The sequence below is a fragment of the Emydura macquarii genome, unplaced genomic scaffold, assembly GCF_026122565.2.
Source record: "Emydura macquarii macquarii isolate MOO-44397 ecotype Brisbane River unplaced genomic scaffold, CSIRO-AGI_Emac_v2 contig_3019, whole genome shotgun sequence".
In the NCBI taxonomy this organism is placed as follows: domain Eukaryota; kingdom Metazoa; phylum Chordata; order Testudines; family Chelidae; genus Emydura; species Emydura macquarii.
This window is the reverse complement of record NW_027133156.1, coordinates 4,895,916-4,911,498: the sequence shown is the minus strand read 5'-3', so window position 1 is coordinate 4,911,498 and position 15,583 is coordinate 4,895,916.

Below are 15,583 nucleotides of genomic sequence, written 5' to 3'. Positions count from 1 at the left end.
CAATTTCCATTAAAATTAATAGAAAGCCTCATGCTGATTTCAATGGGAGCTCAATCAGATGCTCAAAATGCTAATGGTTATTTTGATGGAGTGAGCCTTGACAGACGGTAGACCCTGTTTTTCTTGGACAAAGTAGCCTTTTTAAGGCAGTCTTAACCCATGCGTGATGGGGTGTATCAGCCCCAGACTGGACAAGAAGGGGTTAACCCCATATTCTGGGCAGAGGAAGCCATGCCCCCTCGCCACTGTTGGGCTTGCTCCAACTGGAGCCTCAGTATAAAAGGAAGCAGGCCAGCTCATTTGGGGCTGACTGCTGAAGAGAGAGGATGAGAATTGTAAGCTTCCTCTCGGGAACTGCTGGAGCCCCAGATCGTGGAGGCTAAGTGTGCTGAGACCTTGCTGGATACCTGGCTGCCCACAGAAGCCTGAGAGGAGATGGAGTTGCTGGGAGCTTCACAAGCCGATGACCCCAGAGGCCCAAGGGATTTGCGAATGGCAACACTGGGAAACAGGGTAGGAAGTAACCCAGGAGGACTAGACATTGTTCCGGTTGTGGATCTCCATTGACTTAGTGGTGAATTCATTCACTGCTACCAAGGCCCTGGTTGGGACCCAGTGGATCCCCCTACCCCGGCCACCACCCATTCCTAGGTGGTGGCCAATCCTCCTCTGGCCATTAGGCCACACAGCCCCATTAAGGAGGGCAGCCATATTGACTATGGCCATTAGGCCAAGCAGCCCAATGGATAAGGGCATCCATATTGACTCTGGTCTTTACACCTGCAGCCCCGTGCAGGAGGGCATCCATATTGACTCTGGCTTTTACACTCTGCAGCCCTGTGGAGGAGGGCAGCCATATTGACTCTGGCCCTTAGGCCCACAACCCTGTGGAGAAGGCAGCCATATTGACTCTGGCTCTTAGGCCTGCAGCCCCATAGAGAAGGGCAGCATATTGACTTCAGCCATTAGGCTCCGTAGCCCCATGGAGGAGGGCAGCCATATTGACTTTGGCCAATAAGTCACACAGCTCTGCATAGGAGGGCCATCTTATTGACCCAAATCATTAGATCATACTGCCCTGAAGCTGAGGGTGGTTGTTCAAACTCAGCCATGGTGATAATGCCCCTCCCTCCCCAACGGGTGATGGGATGAACCAGCCCCATGACACTCTATGAGATATTGAACCCTTAGAGGCAGATTGGACTTTCTTAGACTTGTAAAGAAGATCAATGAGTGATCTGACTTTCTAACTTCTACAGTTCTTTCCAGATAGATGTGCAAAGTGTGCATGAAAGCATTTTGTTTTTCTCATTTTCTGTGGCCAGAAAAAATGAGAAGAGAGAGAATTATGAGACAAGTGGATGGGGAAAGCCACCCCAGGAGGGAAAAGGGGAGCAACTTAACACAATCAATAAAACAAGTAGGGAGTTCTCCATGAAAGGGAGAGAAAATTCTTCTGATTCCCACCCAATATAATTCCCCACAGAAAGGGCTTATTTTACTTAAGTAACTGCCATGCCTGTCATAAGACCAATGCACAGAAAGTGACTGGTCTCAGAATGTTTTTGGCTATCAGAGTGGAACAGGTGATAGTGTGGCATCAACCTTCTAGATATTTGAGAATAAGCATGATGAACTACTAATAGAAGAGTTGGTTTCATGCAGCGTGATTACACTCTGCAGCTGGAGACCCATGTATTTACTAAAGCCCCAATCCAGCAAGATACATAAGCACATGCCTCCCTTTAGGGAAATGAGTACTTCAAGTTAGGTATGAGTTCTTCAGGTTAAACACGTGTTTAAGTTCCTTGCTGAATCAGAACTGTTGTGCTCTGTGGAGTGAAGAAGAAAATAAAATATCCCTTCACTATGAGACACCTCACACTAAACTAATTATTTCTGAAAGGACTGGATGAAAATTGGCCAAAAAAGTCTCCCAGAGCCTAGGACATGGAGAAAGCACAGTCTCAAACTACTAGGAGACAGTGAAACAACTGAGAAGGATCAAATCCCAAGAACTCTTGTATTAAACAATGCTGAGGATGGCACAGTTGACATGGAAAGATAGACAAAATATCAACCCCTAGCAGCATCATAATAATGTGACTGCAACTGCCTGTACATTTTAATGAGAGATGTGTGAATAGCAAATTATTCTGTTAATTTATTATTCATGATGAATAGTAAATTATTCTAATAACATTTTCTGTGCAGTGAATAGTCTAAAAATTGGTGCTGCCAGCAAAGGAATGGCCATAGAAAGTCCGATTATTTATCCCAATACATTTGTAATAAGCTTTATTCAAATTAAAAGAAAAAACAATAATTACAGAGAACCCTTTGTTAAAGACTATCTTTATTAAGTGACCATCACTCCTAAAGGACCATCCAAAGATATCCTCAAAGCATAATGCAGTATAACATTATCAACATTAAGTGACCACTTTTTAAAATTCAATCTGGTTGCAGGTACAGTAGCACTCTCTTCTAACAGAGCAGCTGAAATGCTTTGGGCTGCATCATCCACTGGCTACATATACTTGTGCACAGTAGACTTTCCACTTTTCATAGTTGTGTTTATTGCTTTAAATTTTTATACTGAAACACCAGATGGCAGTTAAATATAATAAACATACATTTTTATTTCCCCTCTGTCTAGGATAATTGGAAGGTAGATCAATCGTTCAGCTAAAAATCATTTTTCATATGTTAAAAATCTGTTTGTAGTCAGGATTAGTATTTCAGGCGTTTTATAAAAATGGAGGTATTTAAGTATTTATTTCTTAAGTGTTTTATAAACAATGAGATAACATTTGGTATCTTATGAACTTATGGCTTCAGGGAACATATGTATTGCAACATATAGCATTTGCAGCATCAACCTAAATTTCTTGTTCTCCCTCTCCCACATTCCTTCCTCTCCCCAAAAGATCCTATCCTAAACAGAGCTTTCTATAACTCAGAGAGAAGAGTCAGGAAGAGCTCCTGGGAAGTTCACTGAGAATTCAATATCACCAGTGAAATTTAGCCTGGAAGACACTTTGATGCTATAATGATGGATGACAATAGAAGCTCTTAAGTGATGAATGGGGTTCCTGACCAGTTTTTCAAGCACAGTTCTCAGTCAACTTTATTGTACTGGCTTCAATGACATCCTGTGGCATTTGGCCATCAGGGTCACTGTCTAATCATACATGATGTGAAAATGTTGTTCCTTTTATTGATTTTGAATTTGCCACCTTTTAATTTTATACTCCACCATATCATCTCCTTACAAAGCTCTATTTTTAGCCCAACTCCGATAACGTACACCTACCTTAAGAGAACATTTTTGGTTGTTGTTAAACAGTGAGTGGTAAATTAATAGGGGCTTCACTGTAGTCTTAATATACTAAATTTAACACACATAAACTAACTGGAGGCTGAAGAGCAGTACATTCATCTGATCAGTGATGCCATTAATTAAACGGAGATTTTTTTGTAGAGTGGGAAGGACAACAATTTATTGTGCTCATTTCTTTGCCATAAGAGTGGAACACTTTAGGCAAACCAGCTGGAGAATGGCACAGAAAAATGAAAAACACACCATTGCTCTAGGACATTGTCATTTGAACAGAACTATCTGTGTCATATTACTTTAATACATAGTCACTGTCATTATTTGGAGTTCAGCGGTGTCATATTTTTTGGGCCGATGGAATGTCTTTTCACTTTTGAAAGATTGTGCTACATCATTTATTGAGCATTAATAGGAAAGTTATCAATGAAGTGATGGAGTTATTAATAAAGGTGATTTTGCTGTGGAAGAAGTCTGCAAAATTATATTCCTTTGATGGTAAAGCTTTCAAGTCCTCCCAGTTGCTGATTTCCAATCTAACAGCCAAGAAGTTGGAGATTGCCTTTTCAAGGTTTGTCATTGCTGTTGATTTAGATATTCATTTTGGGAGGAAAGCAACATTCATGTTGTCTTGCTGGACATAAATTGATCTGGATATTTTTCTGATGTATACCAGAACTATCTGATATTATATTGCTGATGCCAAGCACTTCAGTGAAAGAAAAATGAACTGTATGTCAGAATATATTAATGTAGAATGGAAACTAAGGGAAAAGCTACAAGTTCCAACTGGGCCACATCTCGTTCTGACCAGTCACAGGATCAACATAGAAGCAGAAGGACCATACACACAAGGGAAATTAAATATATGAAATATTTCAAGTATGCAGTATTAAAACACTAAGGCGAACTAAATAAAATAATGATCAACTGCAGCTCAAAAAAAAAAAAGTAAACCTGCTCATATTTTCCAAAAGAGTGTAAAACAGCACAAATGCATTCATTTTCAGTGCCAAAGGAAAGGCTAATAGGTAATTAAAACTTTGCAAAAATTAAGATAGCCTAGCAATATCATGCAAAAGAATGTGCAGCCTGAAGAGCCTTAGCAAAAGCACACAAGAGAGACCAATGATTCCATTAACACAAGAAAAGAGTATATATCAAAGAAATCTTTGGATCATTTACTGCAGTGGGGATGCTGCACACCAAAAATGGACAGCCGACACAATGCAGTGAGAAAGAAAAAGGGAGTTTATGCTTTGAAAATACCCAAACCCAGATCAGTAACACAGTTCATAAATGTTCAACTACTGAATGGAATTATTCGTGAAAGCTTCTTTCCTCTTCTTCTTTTGTTTTTTAGTGCTAACTTTTGAAAAGGAAAGCAAAAATATATTTGATAAAGGTCCCATCCAGTGCTCTGTGTACCATACAAAAAAGAAAAAGAAAATAAGTTATTGTATCTACACTAGACACTTTTGCTAGTATAGGGGGGTGATGTTTTTATTATTAACAACATTTTTGTATTAGCAAAAGCCTGAGAACTGACACAGTTATATTGACAAAAAAGTGCATTTGCTGGTACATCTTATTTCATTCATGTACCTGCTATATTCTATACCAGTCAAAGAACTCTTTTCTGATATAAGCTGTATCTACAATGGCAGTATTGCTACACCAGTATATCTAGACCAACAAACGCCTTCTGGTGTAGAGAAGGCCTAAAACACAATTTGTTGTGTTAGAAGATTACAGATGAACAATCTAGCCACCTGTCCTTCCTCTCCACCTCACATATGACTGTCTATTCTCACAGTGTATATGGCCTATAAACTGGCCTGCTATCTCACCTTCCAAGGAAGGAACCAGTACCATAACCAAATGTCTTTCAGGCCATTGCCTTATAGAACAATTTATTGGTTAAAAAGAAAAGTCACGAGTAACACCAAAACAAAGCAATTCCCCTGCCCAACTAGAGCTGCTAACCCCAGAGGCTTTTCCCTTGTCTCTTTCTGGCTGGAAGGAGGATGGATGCATCCTTTTAAATCCTCTGCTGGGCTATGTGACAGGCAAGTAGTTCGTAACCCTTTCCTGCTGCTTTAGCCTCTCAGAATATCATTACAGAGGGTGGGAGGAAGTAGTTCTGCTCAACACTTCAACTCCCAACAACATTTCCTACCTCAGCTCTTCCCTGATCTTTCCCTAATCATCAAACTCAGCCTGAGGAGAAAGACTAAAGTGAACATTACAAATTTGGGAAATAGTCATTTCAATAGAATACATTTTTCCTGTTGAAAGAGTGGTTAAATATCACAGACATTTCTCATTACATATTGGAGGGTTTATCCTTTAGGAAAGTTCAGCAGAATCAGCCCAGAAGCAGAACTGTATGAACAGCACAGCATGATGACATGGGTAATAATGCTTCTGTATAGAAAATCCAATAAAATATTTTCATACAGTTCTATAGTACTTGGTGTGTAGAAAGAAGCTGAGCACCTACTATATAGCTTTAGATAAATTTGTTCTTTAGCTGGAGTTGTTTTAAAATCATGTAGATTACACTATAGATCAGAATATGTGTCTTTCAGGGAATTACTCTTCCCCCCCCCCCCCCTGTTTACACACTGCATGAGAATGAGGTGGAAAGTTTAGGTCATATTATTTGTAAACTCTGCAGAAAAAAACAGTGTATTCAGGGCATAACTTCTTTATGAATTAAACAGGCTATAAATGTTTGAACACTCTCTGAGGAAATATCTGTAAGATTTGTAAGCAATTAACATCATACACAGAAATAATGAAGCGTCATGGACAAGACAAGTGCCATTTCTCCATAGATCATTTGGACCTAATGAAATGAATGTTATCTGTCATGAATAGCTGTATTAAAGACTAGTGCATGGGCTGTCTTAGAATCCATTAAGGATAGTTTATCACATCACTTGATGCTGCTAGCAGTGAGTGTGTGTGTGCAGAGCACTTTTGCTCAAGAGGTCTTTATGAGTATAAAGGCATGTCACTTTTTGTTTTCTCTGATTCTGCTGCTTTTGATTTTATCAAGATGAGATCATTTAAAAAAATTGTGGGGAACTGGAAGGATGAAAAATTAAAGGAGGGTTCTGAGATTCTCTCCCAGAAAGTTTTGAGAGAGCAGATACAATTCCTGCATTTTCTAAGTATCTGAGATATTTTATAACTAATATTTTATGCATGGAAACAGTGGTTTTCAACCTGGGGGCTGCAGACTATGTCTAAGATTTCCAAAGGGATCTGCATGTACATTCAAAAATTTTTAGGAGTCCGTAAATGAAAGAGGTTAAAAACCGCTGCACTAGAAGTCAGTTTTTCAAATAGAATTCACCACTGGAACAATTTGCAATTGGTGATTTACGCTATATGCAATAAAAATGGTCTATACTCAAGAGTCCCCAAATGCACTCATACATTTCCCATCAGTTAATCATGAACACTGATATAAAATCATGCCAGAAGACACACACAAACTCACACACACAAAGTTTAGAAAAACCCTGGCTTTGTTGGTTTTGCAAACCCACACAAAACGGATTTAATTCTAAACCAGATATGCTCACTGTTCCCACTAAAGCACAGTATGCTAGATAAATAGGAAGCTGAGGCCAATATCCACCCACAATACCATATCCCACCTATGGGAAGTATACCACAGTCTTTCAGCTGTGTATTGCAAAAGTGCTTTACAAACATGAATTAAACCTTAACGTTGTGATGGATAACTGTCACTATCAGCATACCTATTTCAGAGATGGGTAAATTGAGATACAGAAAGTGTAAATGACTTTCCCCAAAACGCACAGTAAGTCATTGGCATAATCAGGAGTAGAAGTTTGGAGCCCTTCTTCCCAATCATAGAATCACAGAATATTAGGGTTGGAAGGGACCTCAGGAGGTCATCTAGTCCAACCCCCATCTAGGACCAACCTCAACTAAATCATCCCCAACTAAATCCACTGCTATGACCAGTGAAAAGTATAGTCAGTCTTTAAATTTGGTTAATCTCCTTTTTTCGTATTACAGAAATAATATTTATGGAGTTGGAGCACAATCGAAATAAACTTCTTGACTTTGACACAGAGCCAACTTCAAGATCTGTTTGTGGCGCTACATGTTCCACTGTCCTGAATCTCAAATTTTAAATAAACCCCCTTAATCACACCAACCATTTATCCAGGCACATAGCATGTTAGTATTTTGCCACACAAATGCACAGGTAAACAGATACACCCAGAAGTGCTGTAGGCAAAATTAAACAGGTTGATTGAAAATGTAGCCCTGTCCTTTACTTATTTATTATATTATTGTTATGCTGGAAGGTGTTAATGCTGCCATCAAGCATGTCTTTGAGCTATAGATAATTACAGACTTGGTTAAAACGGATGGGTGTGCTAAGCACTCTTTTGTCAGGCTAAATGGAAGAAGCGATTAAATGCCCCTTTAAGTAGTGGGAGCTGATAACCATAGAAGCCTACCGCACAAGTCACTAAGGCTATGTCTACACTGCCACTTACATCAGTATAACATATGTTACTCAGGAGTGTGAATAAGCCACCCTATGAGCAACGTAAGTTACACCGACCTAAGTGCTGGTGTGGACAGTGCTGTATCAACGGGAGAGTTTCTCCCACTGCCATTGCTACCACTGCTCATGGGGGCTAGAGTAATTAAGGCTGTGTTTATACTGACGGCAGCAAATTCACCATCACCAGATCGATCTTTCTGGATTGATTGAGTGGTCAGTTTAGACCCGCTCAATCGATCAGGAAGTCGACTGAGTAAATCCACCCCCTCAAGTAGCGTAGCGCTGCATCGACAGGAACAGCTCGGTGCAGCGCAGTGTGAACAGTGCGCAGAAGGGAAGCAGAGCAGTCAACGTGATTTACGCAAACTACGCAGAGTAGTTTGCGTAACTCCTGTCGACTGCCATTGAATTGCAAGGTAAGTGTAAACCAGCCCTAAGTCAATGCTCTCCCATCAGCTTAGGGCATTTGCAAGTTGCATCGGTGCAGTTGTGCCATTGTAAGCTCTCTAGTGTAGCCATAGCCTACATCTCCTGGTAACGCCTGGGAGGACTAAGCCATGTGTACATAAGTACATAAGTACATAAGTACAAGGGGAGGGGTTGGGAACCGTTTAGCAAACTGTGTGTGTCAGGAAACAGGGAGAGAAGCAGTTGTGAGCATGCCTGGTGTGGGAGCAAGGAGAAAGAGTTACTTGAGATGCAGGACTGACTGGAGGGGCAGACTTGGATATTGTTAGCAAGGAAACTGCTTGCTGTTGCTTTCTTCTACTGTGTTCAGGGGAGCAGGACTTTGTGTACATGCTTTGTAAATAAAAGGGATTGCATCAAAGAAATAGCTAATTCACATAATTGATTTCTCCTCCTAACAGAAACAATTCTTCAAAGCCTTGAGAATTGCCTAATTGCTCATACCAAAAGGGCAATATAATTATCTATGTTGGTTGAGTCTTTACAATGTATCTAATGCGATTTTTAATCTAGTCTATGGCCTAGGCTACCCTAGAACAGGTTTGACAGTATAGCTATACCAGCATATCCTTCTAGTGTATATACAGTTGAACCCGGAAAAGAATGCTTTTGCTGGTATAACTTATACCAGTTCCATAAAAAAAATAAGCTATGCTGGCAAAAAACACATTTTTGTTGACATAACTTTGTCCACATTAGAGCTGTTGCTGGGATAGAAATATTGTGAAGAACTCACACCCCTAATCAACATATTGCTACTGGCAAAAATTTGTAGGATAGACCTGGCCTAAGCCAGAAAAAAAGAGAGTGCTGGGCCCAAATCTTACCTTGAATAAAGCAACCAACTTCATTTTTCTCCAGAGCCTATCCCAGAGTCCTGTATCAAGGGGCTTACAAATTAAAAGACAAACACCAGACATGGAGAGAACTAGATGTCAGAGATAACTGTGAAAATTGTTTTTTGTTTTTTAAGTTGGTTGGTAATGGTATAATGTCAGAAATCAGCCTGGATGCCCTTCTGATCAGGAAATACTTCACAACAAGGGACAAGTACAGCAAGCAAGGGACTTCAAAATTGTAATTTTGATAAGGTGATACAGAGGAAATTTGCAATAGGAAAACATTGAAATTACCAGGGTGCTTTTGGTATCTGGTGCTGTATGGCAGTTTGAGGAGAGTTTACAATAAATAAGGGTTCATTACAACCTTCTTGAAGCTTTTAAAATGTAAAATGTTGTCAGAAGGAGAACCCAGCAAAGATCGGTAAGATTAGTGTTAGCTTTAAAGAGATTATACCCAAAGTTCACTGACAGGCTTAGCAGAAGTAGAACTTGACTGTTAGCTCAAAAAGCTTTCAGAGTAGAGCTCATCAATACCACCATGGTTCTCATCTCTGGCACACAATTTTAAGCTGCTTTAGAATCAGATAGTGTGGATGGGGGACTGAGAAAGGAATTACTGGGCTACTGTATCTTCACAGGTTTCTAGTTTGGGAGCAAAGTTCACTGACTCTTCATCTGGAGAAAGAAAAACAGGATTTAGATACCAAAGATACAAAAGCATGGACAATCTACTTTTGCTTATGGGCATGATGCTGCTCCCACTGAAGTCAGCAAAAGCTTTTCCATTGTCTTCAGTGCCAGCACGACTAGGTCCGAAATTATAAGTATTAGTAATATCTAACTGAGAGACTAGCAGCCCCTGTGATTGTTAATACAGTAGAACCACAAAGATACGAACACCAGAGCTACGAATTGACTGGTCAGCCGAACACCCTGTGAATCTGAAAGTACTGTAAGCAATCAGGCACCAGTGGAGAGGAGAAGGAAGAAAGAAAGCAAGCAAGCAAGCAAGAAAGAAAGCAAATACTGCACAGAGTAGAAGCAGTCCAGGGTCTACATTGTTCCTATAAGCCAAGGCTGCTGTTTCACCCCATCCCACCCTACTTGGAGGGGGAAACTGTTCTCACACCCGCCCCGAGCCGGGCAAAGAAGGCTGTCATAGTCCAAGCAACTCATGCTGCAAGGAACTGAAGGGTGCAGCCAAAGCCTGGCCTGGAGCTGGAGTGAGAGTCAGCTGCGCTCTGGAGGAGTTTTAAAAGGCCACACAGCCTGTGCACCGATGCAGCCCAAGCTTTGCTTGTGGCTGCACTCCTGGATCCTGCCAGTACCTCTGGGTTGCAAGAGGCAAGGGAGCGAGGGGTGCTGGCAGCCAGCTGACACCAACCCCCTGCCACGTGCTGCCTCTGGAGCGTGGCAAGCAGTGCACTGACCAGGGCGAGCCCCGGGAAGAGGTGGCTGAAGGCTGGGGCTTGTAGTGCCAAGAGTGTGGGGCAGGAGCCCCAGTTCAGCCCAAAGGCAAGAAACAGGAATAGGGCAGGGAGCTGCTTACAAACCAGGCAGTGCTGCCAGGTGCCACCTTTGCAGAGATCTCGCTCAGCTCACTGCAGGGTACTGTACCATCATGTTTTGTTCAGAGTTACAAACATTTCAAGAGGTGTTCGTATCTTTGAGGTTCTACTGTAATGGTATTTGGAACCTTTTATCCCTACTTTACTGGTATTGTGCCTCTCACTAAATATTAAACCTGAGTACAATTTGGTGGCTATGTGAATCAAATTCCCAGACTCATTTCCACCTACTTTGGATATCAGAGGGGAAATGACCCCAGTACAACAGCATCCTTATTGGCAATCTCAATCGAAGTGCCAAAGAATGAATGAACATAAACAACGAACTGCCCTCTCCCTCTTACAGGTTGTTTGATGTCCTGGCTTTGTGTTCATGAATGATTGAACGATGTTGCCCATGCCTTCTAGGCGTTGTCTCATAGAGAGGATAAGGGGTGTGCTGCTACTATGGGCTAAACAAACTCACCTTTAGATCAATCGGTAGAGACCCGTGTTTTGGGAGTTGAAGGACTATGTTTCCAGTCCTGGCTCCCTAATGGAATGAGTGATTTGTGTAATAATTGTGCCTGTGTGAAGCACTTGGATTCACTACAGTGGTCTCTCCAGGTCAGTCACACTGATAATATGGGGCGGGAGGGAGGAGGGAGGGGGCATTTTGTATTGGTGCAGTCCATGGGTAACTGTTCTGTGGATCTATACAGGACTTCATTCTCCCGGGCTATCAGTCTGGCACTGTTCATGAGCATTAAATTCTCTGTAAAAATGTTAAGAAGACAACTTGAAGGTGGGTGCAGCAGTCAAGATCTAAAATCAGAACCTGTTGTGGGTCACCAGTAAAGATAAAATTGATAGTTTCCTCTTTGTCACCATATATGGACTTGACAAATCCGACACTTAGGGTAACATTCTGGCTGAATTTTGCACGGAAACAATGGCAACCTCTGCTCAAGGATAGTCTCAGATTGGAACAACACGGATGTTGCATGATAGAATTGAGGTACTTTGAAGAGTTATTTGGTAAAGCTTCTATCTTATTGGTGTTAGTGAATGCTACTAGAGGAAAATATTCCCAAATGTTAAATTCAGTCATGAAACTAAAATATACAAAATAAAAAAACTAAAGTGAAAAAGAGCTGCCAGCTACGTGGTTTATGAAGGATATCCCATCCTCCAAGCAATTTTATGGGCTTAGAAAATCAATTCTCCTTCTCCCTAAACACATTTTGTCCATGTTGACCAAATGCTGGCTAGCTGCCAGGCCAGGTACTAGACAGATGTGAATCTTACAGCCAGGTTAGGAACTAGGTGATGTTCAGGGACCATATACTTCAAAACAATGGTTGGAGAACGCTTTACAGCCTTTAACACTATAGATTAGTAGTCCCTGCTGTGTGCTGCTTCTCAAGAGGCTTGAATGAAACTCACCTCACCTTCCGCATAACTCATAATAAAGGCATGTGAATCAGATCAGAGACAACACGTGCCTGCCGATAGTGGGGTGGGAGGAGGCGGAGTGAGGGCAGCCAATTTCAGCAGTGCTACTGAGCATGCTCAGTCTATGTGAACAGAACATATTCAGTACAATCCAAGCAGGAAGTCTGGGAGGGCACGTGACCCTTCATGCCCCGCCTTCCCCATGTGTCACATCTGCCTCAGACTAAATGTTTGCGGTGCTAAACTGGTCAGGCAGTAGTGTCATCTACTAGCTAGTAACTTGACTAAAATTTGGTAGTGACTTTTTTCCAGTCAGTGTCTACAGAAAAATAGCAAATTGAAAAAACTTTTCCATGTTAAGTGTATTCAGGCTGCTGTGGAAGGATCCGTGGTGGGCAATCCTTCCAACTCACTTTTTCAATTGTTTTTTCAAGTAAAGATTTAGAAGAAGAAAACATGATCGTATTGAGAACATACTACAATAAAAGGATAAGAAAATGAAAAAAATAAAATTAGCATGTGAGGCTTCTCTTGGTGTATGCTATGTATGTAATTGATGAAATATCTAACCATCAAAAAGATGCCAGGGCTAAATGGCTGTATTTTATTTTATATGAATGACATTGTTCTTATATGGATTTATTTATAGATTTTAATTTCTTTGAAAACACACAAATCAGGTAACGATGACTGATTTGGGTACTAAGTCATATGGACCACTGGATATACCTGTAACTTCGTGACAATGAGAATTACTTAGAAGGTGTGTCTATGTGTAAATAATATTCATGAAACAAGCATAGACTCCTTCTTCATCATCTTTGTTCAAGCAGGGTCTGAATCAGTTCTCAGAAAGGTTAATCATGGCCTGGCCCTGCTCACATTTAAACCAATGGAAAAGAGTTCAGGGCCTGATCCAATGCCCATTGACATCAATGGGAGTTTTTCCGTTGCCTTCAATAAACACAAGGTCAGGCCTTCATTGAAATCAGCAATATGGAATGAGGTCCTCAGATGCCTTCCATTAACTTCAATAGAAGATGGGTTAGGCCCCTATTGTATCTTTCATGCCTCTTATGTATTAAATGGCAACATAAAATACACACAGAGGCAAATTCTCCTCCCAGATCTACATACTACTCAGACAAGATAAATCAAATTTAATTTTAGTTTCATACAGTTTGTGGTGGATATCAACTGTCAGCAGTGGAACAGCTTTGGCAGGGCTGGGCATATAACAGTTATCAGGGACCAAATGCAATAGTCATCATATTGCAGACATAGGTGCATAATCTGTACCTAGCAAGGTGCATGTAGTCCAATACTCTTGTAGGTTGGGTGTTAAACCTTGTTGTTATAGGTTGGGCATAACTGCCACCTTTTATTCAGGATGAATGAAAAGAAATGACTTAAATAATAGTAGGCTCTAAATCCAAAACACAGGATCATGTCTCCACTCAAAACAAAGGCAAATGCAAGGCTGCCCAGAAATTTGAACAATCTAGACAGAGGGGTTCACTGGGTATTATGTAACCAGAGGAAGGGGGTGTGAGTGAGAGAAAGAGAGTGTGTGAGTGTGAGAAGCAGTACCTAGCACACAGGGGGAGAGAGAGAGAGAGACATAGCCTGGATGAGCATGGTATGTGACTCTGAAAGAAGCCAAGAGAGGGGTCTTCTGGGTCTGACTAATGAGGCTTGGGGCTGTAAACAAAGAAACTATCTCTCTGGTTGATTAGTTCCTCTTGTATTCAAGGAACAAGACTTTGTACATTCTTTATAAATAAACAAAGAAACAAAAATCAACAAAGAAACAAAGAAATACCAGACTCTATCATCAGTTTCCCCTCCTAACTGGAGCAACCTGCAGTATCCCATATTTGACTAACTGTTCAGATCAAAAGGGGTAACAATACATTCTGTCACAGCATGACAGATATTGGTCTGGCCCTGCTTACTGCTCTCCGTAGCAGTAACATGTTTACTTCCAATGTTTACTAGTGCTTGCAGTCTTCAAGCAGATATGTACCATGACTCCTGACAAATAGAAACACAGATTAGTGATCCAAAACGTGGTGCTAAGATTCCACATTGATGAATACTATAAAAACTCAAAAACAAAAACAAAAAACCAGACAGACAGACAGAGACGTCAAAAATAGAGCAACAAAAATAATGTTGTCAGAAACACTTACACATGGCTGAACTTGCTACATTCTCCACTTAATTTGGACCCTAAAAGAAATGGCAAAAGAAATATATACCTGTCTTTGCTGATGCCTGCAAAACCACATAACAAAATGATAAAAATACTCTCAGTTCTATATATCTTGAAGGTTTTGGTTTATTTGTTTTTAGTTTCAAAATAAGAGATTAAACAGAGTGTTCTGGATACCAAAGTGCTTATTTAAAAGCTGGTTTAGCTAATCACAGAAAATGCTGGAGATGGAGACAGCAGCAGACGGATTTCTCACATATTTTTTACTGCTGCCATAAGCTGTGCAATTATTGAAACAGCCTATTTAGGGCTCTTACCACAATGCTAGTCATTTGCATTCAACCATCACTTACCTTATGTGTATTAGGAATAGTGAATGAATTAATGTTTCCAAACAATATTAAGAAATGATTATCTATATCTGTATTGGCAGCTAAAAGAGGCATACTGACGAGATGGACATCAGTGACTCCCCTGCACACAGACTGCTTAAATAACTAATGCTACAAGGTGCTGAATGACTCCTGAGTGCCATCAACTCCCACTGGGTTAGATTTTCCAAAGCACCTAGGTGATTTAGGATACAAGCCCTTTTGTCTTTAGTGGTTGTGGAAGGTGCTCAGCACTTCTCATTGAGGTCTCACAGGAAATGCATGCTTAGCAGGGTCCACAAGAAGATTAATGAAAATACTGAAGCTCAGTGGAAACAGACAGAAAACAAATACAGTGATGTGGTCATACAAAAAAGATCCACATCTCCTAACTCCCCAATAATCACATGGGATTCCTCTCTCTCTTTGGTCATGGTTTTGGAGGTACACTCTGTGCCACTCTAGGGATATTTAAGAGCTTTCCTGTAGACTTCTTCAAAAAGTTTCTAAGGCTATGTCTACACTACGAGCTAGGTGTGTGATTCCCCTGCTTGTGTACACATACTTACACTAGCTTGCACCTAGCTAGAGTGAGTATAAATACCAAAGTAGCCATGGTAGCATGAGAAGTGGTAGCAGAGACATGGCAAACTACAAACCCAATAATTCAGCTGCAGTCAGTCGTTTGTCCTCATTATACCATGTAAATATGTCTGTGTTCAACTGTTTAACACCTACCTAATTCATTCTCCCTATGATGTATTATTTATGTATACAGAACTCACTG